The 13,794-nt window shown below is 45.9% G+C and overlaps 1 protein-coding gene across 1 annotated transcript in view; it reads right to left on the reverse strand.

Annotated features, from left to right (window-relative positions):
• TRIM25 (tripartite motif containing 25) overlaps positions 1 to 13,794 on the reverse strand; it is a 453,236-nt gene that overhangs the window by 369,270 nt on the left and 70,172 nt on the right. The window lies entirely within an intron of this gene.

Raw genomic sequence — 13,794 nt, forward strand, 5'->3', positions numbered from 1 at the left:
ATTGAAAAAATACAAATTTGAAAAATCCAACTCGCCTCAAATTTTAGGAATCACCTAAAGCACGTGTGGGGAAACATTAACAAACATATCCATAGCGCCAAAACTGGCCACTTTAAGGATCAGCTTGATTAGGCCTAAGACAGAACAAAAAAACCTTTCGAAATCATTAAACAAGCGAACCACTCTCCCAGTCAACTCCCGGCATTCAAGGACTCACTCCCAAGTGGTGAGGAGTTCTCTGCGTACTTTATGGAAAAGACAAGAAAGATCGAACTAGAACTGCAACTCTTTTCCTGACACGCAGAATTCAGCCCAATCCTCTCCAAGGTCTCTTTGGGCGAGCTCTCTTCTTGCAGGATTGGTAGGTTATAATCCAAAAAATGATGCATAATGGAATACCTTCATACTACTGGACGATGCGGAGCTGCTCAACATCATAACTTCATTGAAGCCTTCAAATCATTTCAAGTATCCTGTGCCCACCAAGTTCTTCAAAGAGCTTACCTCTTCCATTTTCCCTCTCTGGTCTAAGATTGTGCATGAATCTGTCGTGCAAGGCTTAATCCCCGAGTGCGTTTAGATTGGCCAAGTCACCCCATCCCAAAGAAGCCAAATACAGACTTATCTGACACTTCCTACCAATTTCTAATATTATGACTTCAGCCAGACTACTTGAGAAGTGCGTACATACACAACTCTGCAATCACATTGAACAGTTTCAGCTCCTAGACCAATATCAATCGGGCTTCAGACCTGGACACAGTACTGAATCTGCTCTAACACAAATTGTTGATGATGGCCTTAAGATTTCTTGACCAGAACGAACCTTGCCTACTTATACTGCTTGATCTTGACACGGTCAAACATGATTGATCATCTTCAAAAAAGGATAGGCTTATAGGGTCCAGTCTTAAATTGGTTTACTTCATTCCTTCAAAATAGAACGCAAATAATCAAAGTCAACCACAACCTTTCTTTCAATAAGCTGGTCTCACTGGCGTTCCGCATGGATATGCACTTTCACCCACACTATTTAACTTGTACATGGAACATTTCACGGAAATTCTGAAACGCACAAACATACACTATTACATGTTCGCCTAGGATACCCAATTGTACGTGAAAATTTCTTCACCAGACGACATCAATACTCTTAACTCTGCTCTTCTGAAAACTCAACAGTGGATATCTCACAACCACCTTATGCTAAAAACTCTCAAGACAGAATTCCTCCTGCTTGCACCGCACAATCATCCTGCCCCCATGCAAGATTAGCTCAAACAACTAACAGCCCTCAATTGCACCCCACATACTGTTAACTAAACTAGATTATTAGGCATAACCTTTGACAAATTCCTGAATATGCAAGACCACCTCAGGTAAACAACTAGAGGAGCCAATCACCAACTCCACACTTTAAGGAAAATCAAACCTTTCCTGCCGCCTACAGACATGTAATTTGCAGTCCAATCCCTAGTTATCTCCCGTTTTGGCTACGGAATCATGACACTAGCAAGTCTACCCATAGCTAAACTGGCCCTTTTAAGGGCCACGTGGAACTCTGCTGCCAGGCAAATCACGGGATCAAGAAAACGTGATCACATCACACCAGATCTAATCCATCTCAACTGGCTTTCTCTAGATGCAAGGATCAGGTACAAGATTGCCTGCTTGACCCACAAAGTGCTGCATCAGAACACTCCTATTTACTTGGCAAATAAACTTGAACTATCTTGTTGAAATCGAGCCCTAAGAAGCTCAAACACCACAAAAGTTCAAAAAGAAGAGAACCTACAACCGTGCATCGTCTGGTCTTGCAATCTCTGCAATTAAAAAAGAAGTCAAAGGATTGCTCCTGAATAACCACCTGCGACGACAGACATTTAACCATACAAACTATCTTTAACCGCTTCACATCATTGACCATACTTACCTGCCATGCATTGTGCATCTGATGTAACCACATTATATCAATTATTTTCTGCAATGAGCATTTGATGTAATCGCTTGTCTATGATTTTCTCCTTTACTAGCACTACTTTTCAGCCTCAATGTACAGCGCTCTGATACCCTGACGGCTCTGGTTTGCGCTATATAAAACCTCTCAAATAAATTAATTCATTAATGTAGGAACCACACCTGAAAACACAACAGGTTCCAAATAACGGAACAGCAGCAGATGTAGAAGCCACCAAGCATAGCTATCCTTAACGAGGCAAAAAAGGCAGACACTCCCAATCTTTAAAAACATAATGAAGCTACTGGTTGGAAACAAGTGGCACTCCTGTAAATATCAACTAGGGAGACCATAATCCATCCCTTTGAAGACGAATCCTTGAACCTCACTCAGGTAACCTTAGCCAGGTTGTACATCAACAAACAGGCTGTCTCAATTTGAGTGGCTATTTTTCTCTAACATCAACAGGCCCACATGAGGCACACAGGAAATCAGAAACATGAAAACCCTCTATGAGATAAGGATGTGTATCCCTTTCAGCATCTGGCAGGTCAGGAAACAGAGTTGGAGCTAGTTGGTAAAGAGACTCCGGCTTGAAGGCAAGGGAAAAGCTTAAGACCAAACTATCAGAAAGGACTGTAAATAGGCCTCAAGTCAGCTACGCACCTTGAAACAAAGGAAGATCACCTTAGACATCAACAGTTTTCAGAAAACCCCTCTTCCACTGGATTAAACAAAGGAACCAATAGACCCCAAAGCAGAAAAAGTAGATTCCAGCAGGCACCATGGGCCTATTGGAGACTGGCAAGCTTGAAAATCCTTACTGACCCAGAAGCATAATCATCAATGGATGGAACACCCTACACAGTTCCCTGAAAACACACACTTAGGCAAATTGGGAGTGAAGAGATTAAGAGGCTAGATCTAACTCAAACCAAAGTGCAGCATGTTCATGCCATCACATAACAAATAGACAACCAGGAGCAAAAAGAAAGCTAGTGTCTTGAATAAGACAGAAGGCTGGGAATCAGGCAAAGTTATTTATTGCATAAACTGGAGCCCTAGTCATGTAGCCTCTATGCCATTAGTTTCAACCCAGCCATTTGTGGGGAACACAGGCACAGACAATGGGGAGAAGAGAAATACAAAGTCATAGCAGGTACTGGAAAGAGAAGGTGAACAGGTTCATGCGCCGGGAAACCCATTGCGGGTAGCTGTTGCGCGTTATAAGTTCAAATAAATAAATAAATAAAATAGACCATTCTGGCCACACTGCTAGATGGTGAAGCGGATGGAACCAGGATAAGGCAGGCCAAACTAAAGCACAGAACAATGACACATGTCCCTATTATGCCAACAGACCCCTCAGGTGGGAAACAAATATTCAGAATCGAGACGGTTGATTGGAGGCAAGCTGGTCCAACCAGTGCCGACCCAGGTGGAACATATTCATCTAGAACACCTCCGTCTGAAAGCAAACATCCTTTGGAGGGCAGGCCAGTGGCTAATAACTCAACGTGTCTGCACGATGGTTGGCTTACTCCACAAGATATGGGGTTCATACTGACTGCAGGCTGGGCTCCGTATAAGATAGGAGGCAGTGAGCCACAAAGCAAGGGTCCAGAACCTCATTGCCATATGATTTACGTCTTGGTAACCTAATTCACTGTCTTCACCAACATAGCAGCATCAGCCTACATTGCTATTCACACCATCTGAAGTTCTCACCTGTCTGATGAGAAAGCGGATTGCTGAAGGCACTAGTGCCCTTGTGCTGACTCCAGTCCTAGAGTAGCACCTCAACTGTTGCCAATTACAGGGTTTGTCACACCCAACAACTGTGACAGTTGAAGCCACAGTTGTCGATGTAAAATTCTCCAGTCTGAGCCACCATTGCAGAGAGGCACCAGCAGCCTTAGAACAAGAATGGATGTCACTGTCCATGGGGTCCAGCTCCCTAAAGAACAGATTTTGTTAAACCAGTGCTTTTAAAGAACCCAGGTCCAAGCCACAACAAGAAGTAGGAGACTATGTACAACTGTGATGTCAACGTTTGGCATGCTAAAGCCACCACCATCCACAGTGGATGCCACTTTTGCAACCTCAGCTGCACAGTTAAGGCAGGAGGATGAAACACACAAGACACACCCAACTTTAATCAATTTTCAAAACTAAATATCAAAATTGGATAAGTCACTGTCCCCTGAGGTAATTGTTGATGAAAGCACTTAGTGTGGGCTCAGTTTTCTTTGGAACAAAAGGTAAAGACTCCCCTTATGTCATATGTTTTGAACTTGGAAAACTGTTGTAGGATGTATGCATTTTAGTTGGCAGAGCTTTGGGAGCTGATAAACTAACAGGATGTACAGCAAGCCCCCTGATGAGAATAAAGAGTATTCTACAATTTTCTGTCATGTTGGAACAGTACAAAAATTGGTGAGAGGTACCGGCTCATCAGAAGGAGACCATCCACGCTGTGTTACCTGTCCTGACTGCTTTTCCAGTCCGAACGGTCACCCACTAGAGAGTTGGAATCCTTGCTGCTTCTCTTTGCAGGCCAGTTGTCTCCATTTCCAGATTGCCCTTTTCCAGGATGAAGGTAAGGAAATCAGTTATGGTAAGGCCGCCAGCGTGGATTGTTGTCACCGCGCCTATCCTTGGCTCCCGTCTCATGGCTTCAACAAGCTGTTCCAGTTGAAATGTGGTTGGTTGTGCCTTAGCCATCCACTGCCATGAGGTACTTCAGGCTTCATATGTTTCTTCACACGTGACATACTGCATCCTATTGTTCATGTGAGGCTGCAGCTATATTGGATTTGGTTAATACCTTTGAATCCGGTGCAGTTTATGGTGAACTCCTTCGACTGCTGTACATTTGAAGTGGACATCTTTTATTGAACGTTGACACGTGACACACATTTGCTTGCATGTCTGTATGGGATAATATTATTTAAATGACTTTTCTTATATTTACATTTCTTCGTAGGCATATTATCAGAAACTTTAACATTTTGTACGAGGACTGAGTTCACTGAGCAAAATGTTGTTTGTTTTTATCCACTCGGCTACAGCTCTGTAAAGATAGAATCAATAATCGTATCTATTTCTAACTTTATAATGGACGCCTGAGCAAAGGGAAGGATAGTGTCTATTTTAACACAGACCCTGGGCTGATTATGGGGTTAAGATCAGATAGATATTGATAAAGGATTTCTTGTAAGCATTGATGTCTTAATAAAGTCGTATTGTCCTTGTCGGAACAGAAAGAGTTAACAAACAAACAGCACGTACTGGCTGTTTGTGGGGCTTAGACGTGATTGGTCGCGTTAAAAATGACACAAACACGTCCGGAACGTTGGGTTTGGCCACAGAAACGAGAGTCTTATAAAAAGCGCAAATTAAATAGAGACAGAAAACTCACTAAACAAACCAGGACTGATCGAGGGACCGCCGGTCTAAATAAAAAAAAAAGGTAAGCGGGGAAAGTATAGACAAAATTGCACCGCTTCAGGATTATCAGGATAGAACAATGACCCCGAAGTGGGCGTGTTACGATTATGTGGCCCATGGAAGGTTAAAGTGAGCAGGGAGAGCATAGACAAAATTGTACCGCTTTGAGATAATTATGATATGATAATGGTCCTGAATCGAGCGTGTGTAGGTAGTGTTGCCCGTGGAAGGTAAAACCCTGTCAAAGTAAGCGGGGTTTAACCATGTATATTAGGGCTTTAGTAGAAACGCACAGACCCGTTTATAGTGTGTGGGGAGGCATTGTGTGGCAATCTGTATATTTTGTTAATCCCTTATCATTTGAGCAATATAATATAACAGTATTAAGGCTGTGAGAGCTATAGATGAAACGGAAGTGGGTTAGTCTTTTTAAACATGGCAATAAAGTACAGCATGGAGGCACTGTCGAACATATAAATCTAGGTTTATTTTTGTTCCCTAGAGCTAAAACTGAATATGCTCCGAGATGATTAATGTTGGGAGAAGTCTAATTAAGGATCAAGATTTCTCAAAGGAATAATATTTCTCGACGTTTTAACCTACAGCAAATGCTGGGAGTCTGCATTGATTTTAATAAGGTGGGTAGTTTTGTCAAATTACAGGTTGTGCCAAGTGAGGGAAATTGGTGACCATAGAATTAGGACCTGGCACTAATTGTATCTAATTTTATTATTAGTAGATCCCTGAACACAAAGGATCGATGGATGGAATCCAAAAACCATAAGTGCGGTCATCTCAAAACCACTAATTCCATCCTTACCCATAAGCGTACACTTAGGAAGTTAGAAACATCGCATGAGGTATATTAAATAAATAAAAAGGGGAGAAAAAAATTATAATATTCATGTAAGGTACTTTAAAATATGTACGTGTATTCTCACATTTAGAATCCTGTGGGATTGGTTTTATTGACAACAACAGGATCATGAAATTTTGTGCTAGAGAGTGAAATAGTTTACACACTGAAAAGTAAGTGGTCATACTTATCTGAAGAACAAAAATAGATTGTAGAACACACTGGCTCTAATTGTTTCAGTTGTAGTGCAACTAATGCATTACATGCAACAGAATAAAGCGTGTTGTGACTATGGAGCACCAGATGAATGCATGTGGAGTGGAATGACATGGAGAGTAGAAGAATGATTGTGAGAGGGTAGGTGGTCGAGTTATCACCATGGCCAAAAGGCACCGGTGGTCTACAATTAGGGCATCAAAAGCAATCTTGATCCTTGTATATCCTGTGGTTTATTGACACTAGCTGTGATGAGAATTGTATTTTTTTGGATACAGGTTAAAGTTTTAGGATTCAAGGTAGGAGACAATCTTTCAGCATAAAATGTGGTTCATTGACAATTGTTTATGAGGTACTGTTTCCCTTATTTAAAAAAAAAATTGAGACTTTGAGATATGCATTTATGTCTTTTTCATAAAGTTTTTGTAAATGAGGAGGTTAGATTCATAATCTATGTTATATATATATATATATATATATATGTGTGTGTTTATATTTATAGATTCAAAATGAACGGGAGGTTTTAATATTCAGTCTTGAAAAAGAAGGTGGAATAAGATTAATCCTTCAAAACGCGTCGACGCTCCTTTTTGTTGCCACAAACCCAGCTATACGGACATTGCCCTAGATTGTCTCCAAGATATCAGGGTGGGTTTACATGATTATAAGTCTGGACTGTGGCCACCAATGACAAAGACAACTCGTCTGTGTTTTCTCTCATTTGTGTATTATTTGATTTTAATGATTACTTATGTGAGCAATTGTTTTTATTCTGGAATACGATGTCTGTGATTATCTTTGAATATAAATGTTTTTAACTGAATCTTTTCCTGCTTTTTAAAAAAAATTATAATAAATTGTCTCAAGAAATTACATACACTAATGAGTTTTTGTGCCAAGATACTGTAGCCACCAGGTGGGCGGTGACCTTTATGAATGGTTGTGTGTATGAGGTTGTTTTTGTGTGATCGGGTGTGTAAAAAAGTTCTTTAAAAAAAAAACCACAGGATTGATTCTTTTTAAATTTTAAGAATCAATAATCGGCCTGACTGGGGCTTTGGCATGGCAACATGGGAAAAGTTTATTATATAAACAACATGACTCCCTTGCTTAGGGAGAGAAGCACTTTGCTGACACTATTGAGGTCACCCCATGCCAGATTTCCAGCCCATCTGAATCCTGCTTACTTCCCGAGAAGGATGATGCCCAGCTCTATTCCAAGACTGGCTCCCAGATGACACATACTCACAGGTAACTGGGAAGTCAGATCACCCTAAGCGATTCTGGCAGATTCACCCACCCTATGCACGCTAGAATAGGGAACACTTGGTAGGAGCATAACTATAATTTTACTTATATGCAAGCATATACTTCATGTAATAGCACAATGGTTGAACTTTTCATATTCTTTACCATTCTTGTAAGGCTGCTTACTTTGTTTTGTTTCCTGCTATTGATAATTTCAGCGTACATATGTTACACAAGAATCTTACTGCTTCAATAATTATTTGAAATGTTAATGCGAGTATCTCTTGTTTTTCCCTTTGGGCATGCATTAACTACCATACAAAAGGGCTTTAGATCCGTTTCCACGATTTCTTTGGGAAGTCAGAGTAGTCATGTTCTGAGGTTGAAAATACCACCAATTACCGTGCAGATGGTGCGCTGTGAGCTAGCCAGGACTAAGGCCAACATATCCTGATGGTGTGCATGGACTCAAGCCTCGCACAGTTTTGATGTTTATGTTGTCTAAATTAGCACAGGTTTACTGAGGTAGTATGACAGAGGGAAGGAATGCCTTCAGTGCAAGTCGGATCGCCTGGAGCTCCAGAAGGTTGATATGGAGCCTGGACTCCTCCGAAGACCAGAGGCCTCTGATCTCCACCTCTCCCATGTGGCCGCCCCATCCCAGGAGGGACGCATCTGTCACCACTGTGTGCTCCGGTTGGGGAAGGGAGAGAGATCTGCCATGGACCCAATGCCGGTTTGTGAGCCACCACTGCAGCTGTAGTGCAGTGCCCTCCGAGATCTAGACGTAATCAGACAGGTTTCCATAATGTTGCGCCCACTGGAACTTCAGGTCCCACTGCAGAGCCCGCATATGCCATCTGGCATGATCGACCAGCAGGATGCAGGAGGCCATGAGGCCCAGCAGCCTCAGGGTCACCTGACCAAAACCCAGGATAGAGGCTGAAAGATCGGAATCAGAGCCTAAATATCCTGGAGTCGCCGTACGGGAGGATAGACCCTAAGGGCGTCGTATCCAGAACCGCTCCGATGAAGAGGAGCTTCTGAGAGGGAATCAGGTGCGACTTCGGCACATTGATGGAGAACCCCAGCAAATGCAGAAGGTCGGCCGTAGTCTGGATGTGGGAGACAACTGTGTGGGGCGAGCCCGCCTTTAACAGCCAGTCGTCGAGACAGGGGAAGACTGGAACCCCTGATCTGCGCAGATGAGCTGCGAACACTGCTATCACTTTCGTGCTGGTAAAGCCAAAGGGGAGCATGGTAAACTGAAAGTGCTCATGGCATACCATAAACCGCAGGTTACGCCGGTGGGCCGGAAGGACGGGAATATGGAAATATTCGTCCGGCAGGTCCAACGCTACCATCCAGGGTTGAGGGCAAACAAAACCTGAGCCACAGTTAACATCATGAACTTCTCCTTCCGGAGGAAGCGATTGAAGTCCTGGAGATCCAAGCTAGGTCGCAGGCCCTTGTCCTTCTTGGGCACCAGAAAGTAGTGGGAGCAACAACCACGACCTACTTCTGGTGCTGGAACGTGCTCGATGGACCCCTTGGCCAAGAGGGCCTCGAATTCCTGTTGAATAAGTGCCAAGTGATCCCCCGACTTGCGGTGGTACTGGGGCTGCATGGCTGGAGGGGTAGTCTTGAAGGGGAGGGAGTATTTGTAAAACCCACCTGTCCGAAGTGATGTTGCGCCAGTGGGGGAGATGATTGTGAATCCTGCCGCCCACTGGCGTTTGATGGGCCTGAAAAAACGGACTAGGAAGGTTTGGAGGCAGTGGTGGCCGGGTCCCACAGCCGCACTGAGACTGTTGCTGCGCAGGCCTGTGGCTCTGAAGCGAACGTGCCCCTTCCATGGCCACAAAAGGAGCGAAAAGCAGAAGGCGGAGGAGGGTACGTGGTGGAAAGTCCCAGGGACTTGGCCGTAGCCTGCGAGTCCTTTAAGCGCTCCAACGCTCGATCTGCTTTGTTGCCGTAAAGGCGAATGACATCAAAGGGCATATCCATCAGAGTGTTCGAGACATCCCCAGAAAAACCAGTTGTCCTAAGCCAGGCGCGGCGGTGGAGTGCCACTGTCGTGGAAATCGCCCTGCCCAGCGTGTCGCCAGTGTGAAGGTCACAACGAATCGTGAACTTGACTTCATCCCTCCCTTCAGCAATAGCTTGAGAGAGCACTGTCCGGGCCTCCTCCGGACAGTGAGGCAGCACGCGCGCCACCGTATCTTACACAGAGTGGGAATAATGACCCAGGAGGCATGCAGTGTTCACAGACTGCAGCCCTGAACTGGCGGAAGAAAAAATCTTCTTACCGAAATGCCCCAGTTTCTTGGATTCCCTGTCTGGAGGTGCAGTAGGGAATGCGCTTGGGACGCATAGGCTTGGACAACCAAGCTCTCAGGGGTGGGGTGTTGGGAAAGGAAAAGGGGGTCGCCCGGGGCCAGGCAATGGCGTCGGGCCACGTCCCCATCCACAGGAGCCCCTGTGTTGGGCCTGGACCAGGTGCCCAAAAGAACGTCTGAAAGTGCATAATTAAAGGGCAGCAGTGGCTCCGCAGAGGTAGCCGCCGGCTGAAGCACTTCTGTCAGGAGGTTAGTCCTGACGGCCACTGTAGGGAGTTCGAGGTGGAGGACCTCGGCCACCCTACGCAACACCACTGCATAACTTGCACCCTCCCGTAGCCACGGTAGGAGGAATGAGCATGCCAAGCGCAGGAGAGATATCAAGACCACTGGCCTCCCCCAGCTCCTCTACCCAGTCCGGGTCAAACTCACATTGTGCTGTGAGAGGGTCCTCAGACCTCCCCTCCGAAGGCTGAAGTACAGGCCGAAAATAAGGAGGCTGAACAAAAGGATAGAAATCCCCCATCGGCGTCAGAATGGGCGTCGAGCGATGCTGTTCTGGTGCCGTATCCACATCGGGGCTGAAACCGGGGGCGACGTCTTCCGGCGGGAGGGGCGATGGCGGAGGTGATGTCTGTGGGTGGTGTGGGCGGGGGGGGGGGGGGGGGGAGGGGTCGACGTCAGTTGAAGTGTCACAAGGTCAAAAGGCGTCGACCGGGATCCAGGCCTGGATCCAAGGTGGCCCTGCGGCGCCGGAGCCGACAGCGATGCTGGAGCCGGAGCCGCCGACGGTAAAGGGAGAGGACCCCAGTCGGGCCCACCGGACAGGCCCGACGGCCCAAAGAGGTGACCCATGGCTGACAAAAATTCCTGCAGCTGGGTCGGAGTCACCGATGGACCCGGGAAGGGCGGGTAGGCAAACTGCGACTGCGTAGGCTCCGCCGGAGCTGTGTGGGAGGCACCACCCGCACCCTCAGCCACGTTGCGCGACGGGAAGTCAGAGAAGGATGGCGCTTCTTTGACTTCTTGTGATGCTTCGTGTTACCTGAACCCGAGTGCGAACACTTCGATCCCGACGAACGATGGTGGTGGCTCTGCGACCGGTCCCTCGACCTCCCACTGGACTGGGACCTTGTGCGGCACAGAGCCGACTGCCGGACTTCAAGCAACTTTCGGGACCGCTCCCGCAAAGTCTTCGGCGCCATGGCCCGGCAGTCGGGGCACGACTTAGGGTCGTGGTCGCGTCCTAGGCAGTGGAGATACACACGGTGCGGGTCTGTCACCGACATCATGCGATGACGGTCCCCGCAGGACTTGAAACCGGGCATCCCTACGACACGTGGAGTCGATCGACTCGAAAAATAGAGACAAAAAGGCCTTGAAAAACTCAATCAAAAAGTGACTGGGGGTACCGCTCTCTCCGGCTCTGCGCTTGCTTGCATGGAAAAAGAAAGAACCGACATCAGCGCGCGACCACAACGCCAACGACGGACGCACAGCCGCACGATGCCAGCTTCCGACGCTCAGGGGTACTGCTGACAAAAACTTTCCGGATCCAGTCTGACGCCTTGGGGTAATTCTAAGGTAAGGAATCTATCACTAACGTGTTTCTTTCAGATAAGGAGTGCCAATCCTTATTATTAGCTTCTGTTTAAGCTGCCTGAAATGATTCTTGTCATAGACGTGTGTTTCGCCTTGATTTCTAAAAAGTGTTGATAACATCTTTAGAGAGTGATAGAGACCACTCCTTTAGCTATTGTCTTGGCAGCTGCTCTGCTCCTGTGCAACACTTTCATATTGTCCTGTAAAAGACCTATGTGTCTTGATATGCAGCCCATTCCACTCACACAATGCCTGCTGCCACATCTTCGTATTGGGACATCTCTAGATGGTGCAGGACTTTCCCATGGTTTCTGATGCCAAAGTTTACCAAATTAATCCATGTAACTAATAATACAATGATCAAGCACTACAATTACCAAAATAGAATAGATTCACTGTTAAATGGAAACCTAGAAAAGAAGTATTGTTAGTCGCATGGTGTCAGCTGGCGGCCTTACTGATGCCAGCCATTACTTTGCCTGATTTCTCCGGTCTCTAATTAGACAGCAATAGCTCTCCTCTATAAACCAGGATGGGTGGTCCCTCAATCTCATCTACTCTCCAGCTGGAAGAAGGTAGCACTCCTTGGCAATAGACATCTGCATAGGCAGCAGTGCTGCCAAGGTCAGAGCTTGGATCTATCATCCTGCAGGCAGATGGTAGTCCTTATGACTTTTCGCTGTCAGAGAGAGGAGGTCTATTTCATCAGATGCTTCAAGGGGTGAACATATTAGAAAACTAAAGTTGCTCAGTGATATTATGTAAAAACTGAATTAGCGTGGTGACATTTTGAAAGCCTACTCTAGACCATGAGATTGGACAAAAGAGGTACATGTGTGAAACCGATCTCACTGAAGGGCAGACATGCCTTAATCTAGTATCACTTAAAGTGTCACACATGGCATTCAAATGTCACACAAACACGCTGAACACCTGAAAATATCACACATATGCAGAGTGAAAGCTTGTCAGCAATGCTTCAATTGTTTAGGACTAGTGCCCACATTGCAGGTTGAGTTCAGAGGGTTCAACCGTTCTCGAAGATGTAATGTGGAAGGCCGGCGATTGAATACACTGTAATACCATACCAGTGACAAGATTGTGCACTATAAACATACAATTCACAAAAAAGAAGCGCCCGCTTGCACAACAAAGTAAATGCTAGCTAAATCACCAGCAAATCTATGACAGCGCAAGTTCTTCTGGCTGACTAAAGTCTAGTGTAAATATCTTTACCCTATCACGTTATATTAACATTGTATATTCTTTTGTGTATACGTATTGACAGTGCTTTGGGCCAGTTTACACATTTACCCAGCCTTGCCAAGAGCCACGCGTTAGCTTAGCGCATTTTAAGGCAGGTCGCCGCATCACTGCATTCAAAATAATTATCAAGTATTCTAGCGCCTCCTCAGCTGTCAAGCTGGAGCGCTGCAGTATAGTGCTTTAATTAGCACTCTGAGAAAAGCTGGCAGCCCAGTTCGTTCGCGCTGCTTGTAGCTTGGGGGCTGGCTCCGCTGCTTCCATTGGAAACATTTACCCAACATTCTGATTCATGTGACCTAAAGCACCCGACATCACGTGGCTTGAACGTCACAAGTGACTACATTGTGAGTCAAGCCCAGCACTCTTAATTTAGTTCAACTCCTGCCTCCTGAGACGGGGGCGGGGCAGCATTCCTAATGTTTTTAGGTCTCGCGCCTAGCGTTGCACTGCGGAGCAGTGCTCGCGCAGCACGAGACATTTAGTAGATTAAACAAGCATTGGCATAGCCAATAGGTCTCGCCTTTGGGACCTTATAAGTGTTAAGCTATGCAACAGTTGCATAACTAAATACTTATAAGGTCCCACAAGCGAGACCTATTGGCTATGCTAGGTGGCCGTGCGGCGGCGAAAGTGAAAGCGATCGCGATCAAACATCAAAGCGGCCATGCGGCCACGAAAGTGAAAGTAATCACGGTAAAGCGCGGCGCGCGCGCACATGCACTGTAGCTCTAGGCTGGCCGGGTAGCACTTTTTGGAGCCCTCTCAATAAGTCTCGCCAGACCAGCGCTGGGTCAGGCGAGACCTAAAAACGGGGATTTGGAGCTGACCTAGGAATCGCACACGCTTGTGCGATTCCTTTT

The sequence above is a fragment of the Triturus cristatus genome, chromosome 7, assembly GCF_964204655.1.
Source record: "Triturus cristatus chromosome 7, aTriCri1.1, whole genome shotgun sequence".
Taxonomy (NCBI): Eukaryota; Metazoa; Chordata; class Amphibia; order Caudata; family Salamandridae; genus Triturus; species Triturus cristatus.